Source organism: Urocitellus parryii, unplaced genomic scaffold (genome assembly GCF_045843805.1).
Source record: "Urocitellus parryii isolate mUroPar1 unplaced genomic scaffold, mUroPar1.hap1 Scaffold_37, whole genome shotgun sequence".
Lineage (NCBI taxonomy): Eukaryota > Metazoa > Chordata > Mammalia > Rodentia > Sciuridae > Urocitellus > Urocitellus parryii.
The window spans coordinates 2,323,010-2,333,799 of record NW_027553327.1 but is presented as its reverse complement, the minus strand read 5'-3'; positions in this window follow the sequence as shown (position 1 = coordinate 2,333,799).

Below are 10,790 nucleotides of genomic sequence, written 5' to 3'. Positions count from 1 at the left end.
TTCTGATTATAGATTCTTTTACCTGATTAGGGAGAAATACTGAATTAAGAGCAGACTTGTCTATTTTTAAAAAAAAAATATTTATTTCTTTTACTTGTACACCTTTGTTTTTATGTATTTACTTTTACGTGGTGCTGAGGATTGAACCCAGGGCCTCGCACATGCTAGGTGAGCACTCTACCACTGAGCCACAACCCCAGGCCAGACTTGTATATTCTTACAGAGCATCATTCTCTCCTTTCAGCAAGTATGGAATAAATAAACAGTATAATCCGAGAGGCTTGTTTGTTGGATTTTTTGATAGGGCAGCACATGGAATGGTCAAATCAGCCATGTAAACTTGTCTTATTCTTAGGCCCTTGGCAGAGAATTGGCTTGTGCCTGCTGCCTGAGAAGGAGCCACTTGGGTCTGCCTGACACAGGTCCCTCCCAAGATATAGAACAATGTCCCTGAAAACTCTGCTGTCCCCTTTGAAGTCAACCCTTGCCTATATCTGGACCCACAAGAGGAATCACATTTCATTATTTATATCAGCACAGATTCATTTTGCCTATTCTCAAATTTAATTTAAATGGAACCATACAGTGTCCCTGGCTTCTTTGTTTCAGTGAAATGATTGTGGGATTCGTCCATGTTACCGCTCACATGTGTGGAGTTTGTTCCTTTTCATTACAGGCATTTTTGTCTTGCTTCATTGTTTCACCCAGGATAATGGGGACTTCAGGGTGAAATGCTCAAACTGGAAGTAAAGAGGTATTTCTTTTCCTGGACTTCATCCAACTGGAGGGGTGCAGCTGTCATTTTAAGTCCCCCCCCCAGCAGTTCAACCTGGCAAAGTTGAAGCCCCCTTCTGAGTATCTCCATCATGGCGGGACAGTCCTTTGGTGCCATGAACATTACACGTTGTTGGGAATTGTTTTGCAGAGCCAAAGTCATTTGACTCACAAAACGCCTCCAAATGCTGCTCTGGGGCTCTCCAAATATTCCCAGCACTTCAAATCCAGAGTCATTAATATTGATTTTCAAAGTTAGATGCTTACTACAGTGATTGCAGGGCCTTATGCAACCCTTGAGGTCTGTTTCTTTGGAAGAACATTATTTCATGGCAAAGAAGAAAGACAGCTTCGTTTTGAGAGCTCTCCCTCTGTCTGTTAACTTCTCCCATTTCTCTTTAAAGTATTCATTGATGTGTTTGAGGGTAACGAATGGCCTGTACATTCTAACGCAGAAAAGATGGGCAGCTTCTATCTTTCATGGTCTCATCTGTCATGCCCCTCAAGAATAGGCTAACTCCTCCTCTCCCCACCTGCACACTCACACACTATAGTGAATTCCTATGATTTTATGCTGCCTCAACATCCATTCTGTGTAGGGGGCTAACTTTCACACTAGGAACAGGGTTCACAGCCTGGACCTTCCCAGGTCTCCACCTCCTCCCAGTTCCTTGAAATGTTTGATTCAGATAGCTGCTGCCTTGATCAACCACCTCCTGGTGAATACCTCCTATGATACAACCTACTTGACTTACCTCACCGACTGTAACACCCCACGTGGACTGCTCAGATACGCCACAGTGACCACCTCTCAATCACAGTGTGACTTGGTGGACCTTGTGCCTATCTGCTCAATAATACCCTGGACTAGACCCCAATAAAGCCTTTGGGCATGGGTCTGTCTCCTTCTCTCTCTTTCTTCCTATCCCCACCTGCTGGTTAAGCAGGCATGTTCTGGATGGCTCCCCTTTCCCCTCAGCCTCTCGAGGCACCTGTCCTCTTCTGTGGGATCTGTGAGTAATAAACTCCTTCTGGTATTTCCCATGTTCTGCTATGCTTCCTCCTTCGTGTCTGACCCCAGCAGCACACGTGCACCTGACCTTTTCCTTGGTTAATACTTAGTACTAACTACTCCCTAGGCAGGGAGTAGCTATCTTGGTAGGAATAAAGTAGACACAAGTCAAAAACAGCCACCAGGATATCTCTGAGCATAAACAGATTTCCTGTGACAAGGACACCTGGTCATGGTCGGAGAATTAGGAATTAGGTTGTCTGTCAGCATAAACAAGCACTCCAACCCCCTTGATTAAACCCATCAGGACAAAGAAGAGAGACCTTAAGACCTTAAGACCATATACACCCCTCCTTACCTCTCTCTTTCCAAGAAAGGGTACCAAGGTGTTAAGTCTCTCTGATGGATGGCCATGGTCATCAACAATGATGGTCATAGTCGCACTGCTGTTGAAGGGACTCGGAGAATTGTATCCATTAGTGAATAGATGTACTACTCCATGATCACTTCTCTCAGAAACTGTAAAAATTGATTTGATTGAGCTATTTTCATAGTTTCTAAAACTTGGAAAGCTGTCACTCAACACAATCTCCGGCCATTGATTCAATGAACGTCAGACATGAGATACAATTTCTCCCTTGATATCAGCAAGTGATAAGGGGCTGAGAATGTAAACTCTTTTCAGTTAGCCTAGAAGTTTCATAAAGGCTGTTGTCTTGTCCACTTGGACAAGGGTCAGAAGAATGCACTAGAGGCAGTGATTCAAGTAACCATATGACCTAGAGTAGCCCTGACCAAGAGAAAAATAATTCAAGTCATATGGATGATTTGGAATGTCCTAGTAATCATATTGATAAAAAAAGTGAAAAGAAATCAGTAGAGATCATTTCACTAAATTATCTTATTTAACCTTTATCCAAATATTACTATTTTAATAGGTAAATCAACATTTAGGGTTTTTTTATGTCTGCTATAAGAAATTATCAAATTCTGGAGACTAGAAGATGGACTTATGGGAGAAGCATTATTCAGTCAATGTATTATCAATGAGATGTTCAAATTTTTTTCATACTGATTTCAACATTTTCAAAATTCAATGTGTGGTTTGCACTTAGAGCACATCTTAGTTCTGACTGGCCACCTTTCAACTGCTCAGTAACCCCATTGTAGCTAGTGGCTACCAAACTGGAAGAGAAGTCTAAAGCAAGGGTTTGCCACTTGGATGCACTTTGGAATCTTCTGGAGAGAATTTTTAAATCCTGATTTTTAGCCTACATGGCATTCCGAAGAACTCAGAGCCTAGGCATTGGGATTTCTTTAAAATTCCTCAGATAATTCAAATGTGTAGTCTCAAGACTGAGAACTCTGATGTAGGGCAAGAATAAATCTTATTCCTCTATCCTATTGAAAAATTACCCCCTTAAGAACCAGAGCTATTTCCCTGATGTCAAAGATTTAGAATTAGTGGTTGTGCTAACTTAAGCATTTAAATACCAAGTCTGCATGTGTGTGTGTGTGTGTGTGTGTGTGTGCATACAAATGTGCAAGCACTTAGCTTTCAGCATCTGAAAACATAGCACTCAGATTGACTTATGAAACCTCTGATTGGCTCTGAGACCATTCACTCATATTCATTTGTTCACCAGATATTCACTGAAAGCCTGCTGTGTACCAGGAAGTATGTCATTTCATCCAGGCACCGTCTACATATAGTTGGTGAGAGAAGCGGCTATGAAAGAATTATAAGGTCAAATTTTTCAGTGGGGTGCCTCCTGACTCTTCTGGGAACCCAGACTGCACACACATGCATACACACACACACACACACACACACATGAGTTTGACAACACAGCAGAAGTATTCCTGGAGTTAGATCCAGGCAAATCCACTGTATTCCTGGAAAAACAACTCAGGATGGACTCAAAGAGAAACTATAAAACCTTAACAGGGACTCTGAAGCTACATCCAAATGGTAAAATTGCCCCTGACCCCAAAACATCACACTCCCTTGAAGCTGCCTGAAAACTTTCTCTTATCTCTGTTTTCTTTCTTTTCTGCCTCTCCTTTGCTCTCCTCTGTATTTCAGGGTCTCCCCTCTTTCTTAGGAGATGGTGTTCTATGGCCTGCAATGCCTGCGTTCTGCTCTCCAACTTTCTTAGGTAACTATTATGATTGTTTTCCACACTCTCTGACTCGCTGTCAATTGTCTTCTCTTCCCATTCAGTACAAATTTCAACAGATGCTACCAGGATGCTCTTTCCAGATAGAAAATTCCTCCCCCATTGATTAAATGTTCCTTATGTCCCACAGTTTGTACCTTCCTTTCCTATCTTCTTGCCTTCCCCAACCATGGCTATGTCCTGTCCTTTGGACAATGAGGCGACTATTTCCTGATGTGACTCTGTGCCCTGCTCAGCTTGAATTCCTCCCCTTCACACCAGAAGTAGATATTCTACCCACACTTCATGGTTTTTCTCAAAAGTGTCCCATAATCCTCCCTGTCTTCCCTGAGAACAGGATAGGTGTGGTGTCTTTGTCTGTGTGTTGATCTCAGTATTAGTTAGGTTTCTCAAAAAAAAAAAAAAAAAAGAACCAATCACCTTGCTATTAGGGGACTTGCTTTAGGACCCCCTACAATTCCCCAAATCTGAGAATTCTCAAGTGTCTTATGTAAAACAGCATTGTATTTACATATAACCCTCATATGCACATACCCCTGATAAACTTTAAATCATCTCTGTATTACTTATCTAATACAAAGTAATAGCTATGTAAATAGTTCTTATACTGCATTGTTTAGGGGGAAATACCAAAGGGAAAAAGTCTCTTATGTTCATTACAAGTGCAATATTTTTCTAATATTTTCCATCGAAGGTTGGTTAAATTTTTACATGTAGAACACAGAGCTATGAAAGGCCAGTTGTCTATAGCTAGGGATTTATTTCAAGGAATTGGCTCACAGAATTACAGAGGTTGGCAAGTCAAAAAATCTACAGAATAGACAAGAAGCTGGAAACTCAGCAAAGAGCCACTGTTGGAGTTCAAGCCTGGAGTCTGTCTGCTGGCAGAATCTGCGTTTCTTCCTGAGAAGCCGGTCTTTTGTCCTCTGGAGACCTTCAGCTGATTGGATGAGATTTACAGAATGGAGGGCAATCGGCTTTGCTCAAAGTCTACTGATTCTAGAGTGAGTCTCATCCACGGGGTTGGGAGAGACGTCTTCACAGAACGTTCTTAATGTTTGAGCACACATCTGGGAACCAGGGCCCAGTCAGGATGACACTATTTAAACACTGTGACTCATCATCACTCCAGGCCCCTCCCGCATCCTACACATGTGATGCCATGATGGCTTGTCCAAGGAAGACCTCAGTGAATGGGGACTGAGTCCTGTCCAAACGAAGTATTCACAGAAGCCAGGACTAGCAAAGCAATAGAGCAATACTGTCCCCAGGCTAGATTCCTGCTGCGGTGTCCTACAGAGCTTCTCTTGTCTTTGAGGTCTCCCCGGGTCCTCACTATGTTTCCCTATAAGTATTATTAAAAAAAAAAAAAAAAGAAAAAACTTCAAATAAGGGCTGAGGTTGTGGCTCAGTGGTAGAGTGCTTGCCTAGCATATGCGAGGCCCTGGGTTTGATCCTCAGCACCACATAAAAATATATTGAGTCCAACTACAACTAAAAAAATAAACATTAAAAAACAAAACTTCAAATAAAAGTAATCATCTGTATTCCAGATAGGGGCAGTGGGGGCACACCTGTAATACCTCAGGCTCAGGAGGCTGAGGCAGGAGGATTGAGAGTTCAAAGCCACCTTCAGCAACTTAGGGAGACCCTAAGCAATTCAGGGAGACTCTGTCTCTAAATAAAATAAATAAAAAGGGCTGGGGATGTGGCTCAGTGGTTAAGTGTCCCTGGGTTCAATCCCCAGTACCAATAATAATGATCTTCTTAAAATTAGGGAAAATCTCAAACCACAACTTACAGGCTCCACAATGGGCAAATATGCTCTTGCTCATGCAAGACCATGAAGACTAACAGGGAACCACAAATCTGCAGCTGGTTTCTAACCTGGGAACTTCTCCAGGGCTGAATAGCCCCTCTTGACTTCCCATGGAGCATACGTAAGGCCAGGGCAGTACCTATGAGCAGACTCAAGGATGCAGGGCTCACGAGGAGAAGGGAACAAGGAGCGAAGGGAGCCCACCCCCATCACATTCCGATACTTCTGATCTGCTGGGCAGAGCTAAATAGGCAGTTGGCCTGCTGTCTAGAAAGCTCTAGGGGACTGTGTGAAGGACAGGCAGAACGGCAAACCCTGCCAGACCTCCCCATGGCTGAATGCCTCCTTACTGGAACACACAGGAGTTCAGAGAGGTCCATTTCCTCTTTTCTTTTCCACCAAGACCCATATGGTTTCATAATGGCATTTTAAGCTAGCTGTTAATGTGGGTAATGTAGTTTTGGAAAAAGCAAAAAGGTCCAATTATAAGAATCAATATATTGTGTGAAGGGAGAAACAAAAGCCTCTATTAAATATGAAGCAGGGCCTCAATTCCAGCCCAGCAAGGCCAAACAAGGAACCCGAAATCATGGCGTGAGACGGATGCGGGTGGAAGATAGGTGAGTATTCTCTGAGTTCATTCATCCCTTCTTCCTGTTGAAAATGTTGCCTTGCCTCTGGGAAAATGATATTAGCTGAGCAATCCCAAGCCCAGCTGGCACAGAGCAGAGGATGAGTCCTTAGTAATTATTTATTGAGTTATTGAATAAATGAATGATTTGTTGATGCCGTTTTTTTGAACCAAGACTTTCAAAATATAGCCCCTGACCAGCAGCATCAACAACACCTAGAAACTTCTTCATATGGAAAATTTCCCCAAACCTCTCAGGGTAGGACCCAGAAATATCTGTTCTGATTCTGATTTATGACAAATTTTGAGAACCTCTGCATCAGGCCAAGCCTAGATTTTACCAGGCAGCCTACCACCCAACAACCACACATTCTTAGTACTACAGAGATAAAAATGTGATGTGACACATGCCCTGCTCTCAGCCTTTTGTGAACACATCTCTGACCTAGTGGCCCCTACAGGGTACAATCAGAAAACTTCATTCTACCCTACACAGTCCCTTTAATGATAGACCCAGCTGTGGGATAAGGTCTCCCTAGCTCCTGGATGAAATCCCCTCAAGACTCATCACTGACTCAGGCCCTCCATGGTAATGAAAATATTTTGATCTATTTTCGTTATAGGGACAGTTGCCATCCAGGAATTCAAAGAGCTAGCTGTGTATCAAAATTACTTACCACTGGATTTGCCTTGCTTCAGACAAGTCAATGAGGAAGGGTGGGCATAATCCCCTTGTTCTTGTCGCCAGCCAAGCTCCTCTGTTCCCCTCCATCTCATCCCCGCCATCTTGTTTATCCAAGGTAAGAAGGTGGGCAGGAAAGAGGGAGTGAGAAGGAAAGAGTATGAGAAGAGTTAGAGAGGTCTTACTTGACTAGGGTACATATGAGGGGCACCCCCATGGGATCCTCCAAGTTCAGCCTCCTTTGTATGGGTTATGCTTGACCATTCATTATGTTTTCCCCAGCACCTAGTAACTGTTAGCACTTTGGGTCTTTTTCCCTTCCTTTTGGTCCATCTCACCACTGAAGGTCATTCTCTTGACTCTACTCAAAGAATCACCTTTAGACTAGTACCATGCACTCTGAGTCCCTGGGGAAAGCATGCACTTTGGGCCACCATCTCTGAGAGTGAAGTTCACATCCAAACTAGCCACCTTCCCTTATTCCAAAGCCTGGCAGGTGGCACTCAGCACAGTCTTTCACCATCTGGAAGTGGAAATAAATACCAACCTCTGTCTGAGTCCCATGTACCTCAGGAGACAAACATCAGCTCCCCTGTTTTCTTCAATAACTTTCTCTGAAGGAATCCTCTTGCTAGTTTCTAACCTCCTTCCCTAAATTCCTAGATTTCATCTGTTCAGCCTGGAAGGTGAGTGGTGGATGAATACTGACAAAACTTACTTTCAGAATCTGGGGTTGCTATAATGAAACACCATCACCAGGGTGGCTTAAACAACATAAATTTATTTCTCATAGTCCGGAGATCAGAAAATCCAAGATCCAGGTGGTAGCATATTCAGAGTTTGAAGGACTCACTTCCTGGTTCAGATACAGTTGTCTTCTTGATGCCTCCTCCATTGGCTGAGGTAAGAAGCAAGCTCTCTAAGGACTCTTATCAGGCCCCTAATCATACTCCTGAGGAATCCACCTTCATGACCTTATCTCATTCTAATCACTTCCTGTGATGGTTAATCTCAAGTGTCAACTTGAATAGATGGAGTTGTTTAGAAAATTGGTGAAGCATTTAGTCGGGTGTTATCTATCAGGGTTGTTTTCACAAAAGAGAAATGTGTGAATTGGTAAACTAAGTGGGCAGGCTCTGTCTAATCAGCTGGTGGCTGAATGAAACCAGAAAACAGAAGGGGAATGAATGCTCTCTCTCTTTTCTGTGGCTCTTCCTTCTTAAGCAGGTAAGAAGCTTCCCTTGGACTTTAGCCTCCAGATTCTGGACTTACACCAGCAACCGACTTATAGATCTCAGACCTCTGACCTCAAGCTGGGGGCTACACCATTGGCCTCTGGCTTCTTGGATGGAGCCACACTACTGACAATTCTGACTCTCCAGCTTGCAGAAAACCACCATGGACTGTCCAGCCTCTGTGGCCATGTTAGTCAGCTCTCTGTTACTATAAAAAAAATACCTGAGATACTCAACTTGAAAGGGGAAAAGGTTTATTTTGGCTTATAGTCTCAGAAATTTTAGTCCATGGTTGAGTGGTCCTGTGATAAGTAGGACTGTGGTAAAGCGATACATTATGGTGGAAGTATACGATAGAGTAATGCTGCTTACCTCATGGAAGCCTGGAAGAAAGAGGAAGAGGGGGTGATCCCAAAATCCCCTTCAAGGACACACCCCCAATGACCTAACTTCCTCCCACTAGGTCCCACCTCTTAAAGGTTCCACCACCTGCCAATAGCACCACAAGCTGGTGACCAAGTCTTTAACATATAGAACTTTGGAAGATACTTACTCAAATCATAGCAGTGATCACTGAAGCCAGATATACTCATTCATATATATTTTCTATTTATTTTGTTTCTCTGGAGAATCCTAATATACTTCCCAAAGTGTCTACCTTCCAGTGCCATCACATTAGGGAAATTCAACATGGGAAAGTTGAGGGAATGCAAGCATTCATTCCACTACAGACATTCTCATGCCTCACTTTGAAATGTGCAGTTGGTTGGCATCCAGGCCTGTGGGATCCCAGAAATTGAGACCGTTCTGTTTTAGCATCCTTGTATATTATACACATAAATAACTAATATTTATTTGGTGCTTCACAGTTTAATAAAATACCCCCTGAAGTGATAAGATATGTAATGGCTTTAGAGGAAATTGATAAGATCCATAGGAAACAAAGAGAAATGTTTCAAGTTTAGAATTTTAAAGAGAGAGGGATCACTTTCATCTGGGGGGATCAGGTTGCCACTAATAGCTATTTGTAGCACTACAGGATTTTATTCAAACTCACCAGGAAACACCCTCTCCCCAAAACTTCAACAAAAGATCTTCCAGGACAGCTCAGCTACTCTGACCACTGCTCCTCCTCCTCCTCCTCCAGCCTCTCTCTCTCTCTCTCTCTCTCTCTCTCTCTCTCTCTCTCTCTCTCCATATTCCTGCCCCCTCCTTCCATCTTGCCTTTAATAGGTCCCCAAATTTGGAACTTACCCAAGGTCCTATTTGAAACCCTTTTAAAACACCTGCTACCAAACCATAGCTTTGGGGAATCCATACTGAGTTAAAGAGGGGTCTCTCTGTACTGTCTTGAGTTCCTGCTTCAAAAAATAGAGAGATACAGAAGCAATGAAGCCATATCATGGTCCCCAACTGGGAACTGTCCACACATGGCCAGTGGGCACACCATTACCTCTGGCCTCCTTGGCCCTGAACAAACCTCAGACCCAGTAAGGTCCACACTCCAGCAGAACAGAAAATACTAGTGCTAAGGTTTGAATCCGTGTGTCTTCTCCAAACTTCATGTTGAAATGTAATGGCCAGTGTAACAGTATTAAGATGGGACCTTCAGGAAATAGTTAAGTCATGATGTGGTGTCCTTGTGAATGGAATGAGATGCTCTTATTCAAGGCTTGATGAAGGGACTTTGTCCCTTTGCCCTTCCACCTTCTGCCATGTGAGGACACAGTGCTCAAGGCACTATCTTGAGACCAGAATAGACAACAAACTTCCTGGTGCCTTAATCTTGAACTTCCCATCTTCCAGAACTGTGAGAAATAAGGTCCAGTTCTTTATAAATTTCCCAGTCTGTGGTCTTTTGTTACAGCAGCACTAATAAACTAAGACACCTGGGGATGTAAAATCTGTTCCCAAGACCTCACCTCTTCTCTGTCCCATCCAGAGAGCACTGCTAATTGCTTCATTAATTACGTTCAGATAAAATTTATGACTCCGCCAGAATCCAGAAGACCCTGGTGATGTGGACCCTGAAGAAATTGATCTGCCCTTCTGCACTGCAGGTGTCTCCGTGGCAAACCCATCTCAAACGTGCCAGGATTCTGTGATCTACCATTCAGCATACCTGAATGTGGCTACATCATTTGTTAAATAATCCCGCTTTCCCTCAGTAATTTCCAATACCCTCGTTGCTCTTAAATTCCCAGATATTTGGGGATTTCCCAGATATTTGGGCCAGTTTATAAATTCTTTACTCTCCCACATGATTTGCCCAAGTCTGTGTCATTTTTACCAGATGGCTCATTTTCATCATTAGAAGCATACATTCACGCATTGCTTAGTGACCACTGGTATCTATTCTCAGAAATGTGTTGTTGGCCAGTTTTATCTTTGCATGAACACCTTAGAATGTACTGACACAAAGGTAGATGGTATGTTCTACTACACACTGAGGTCATG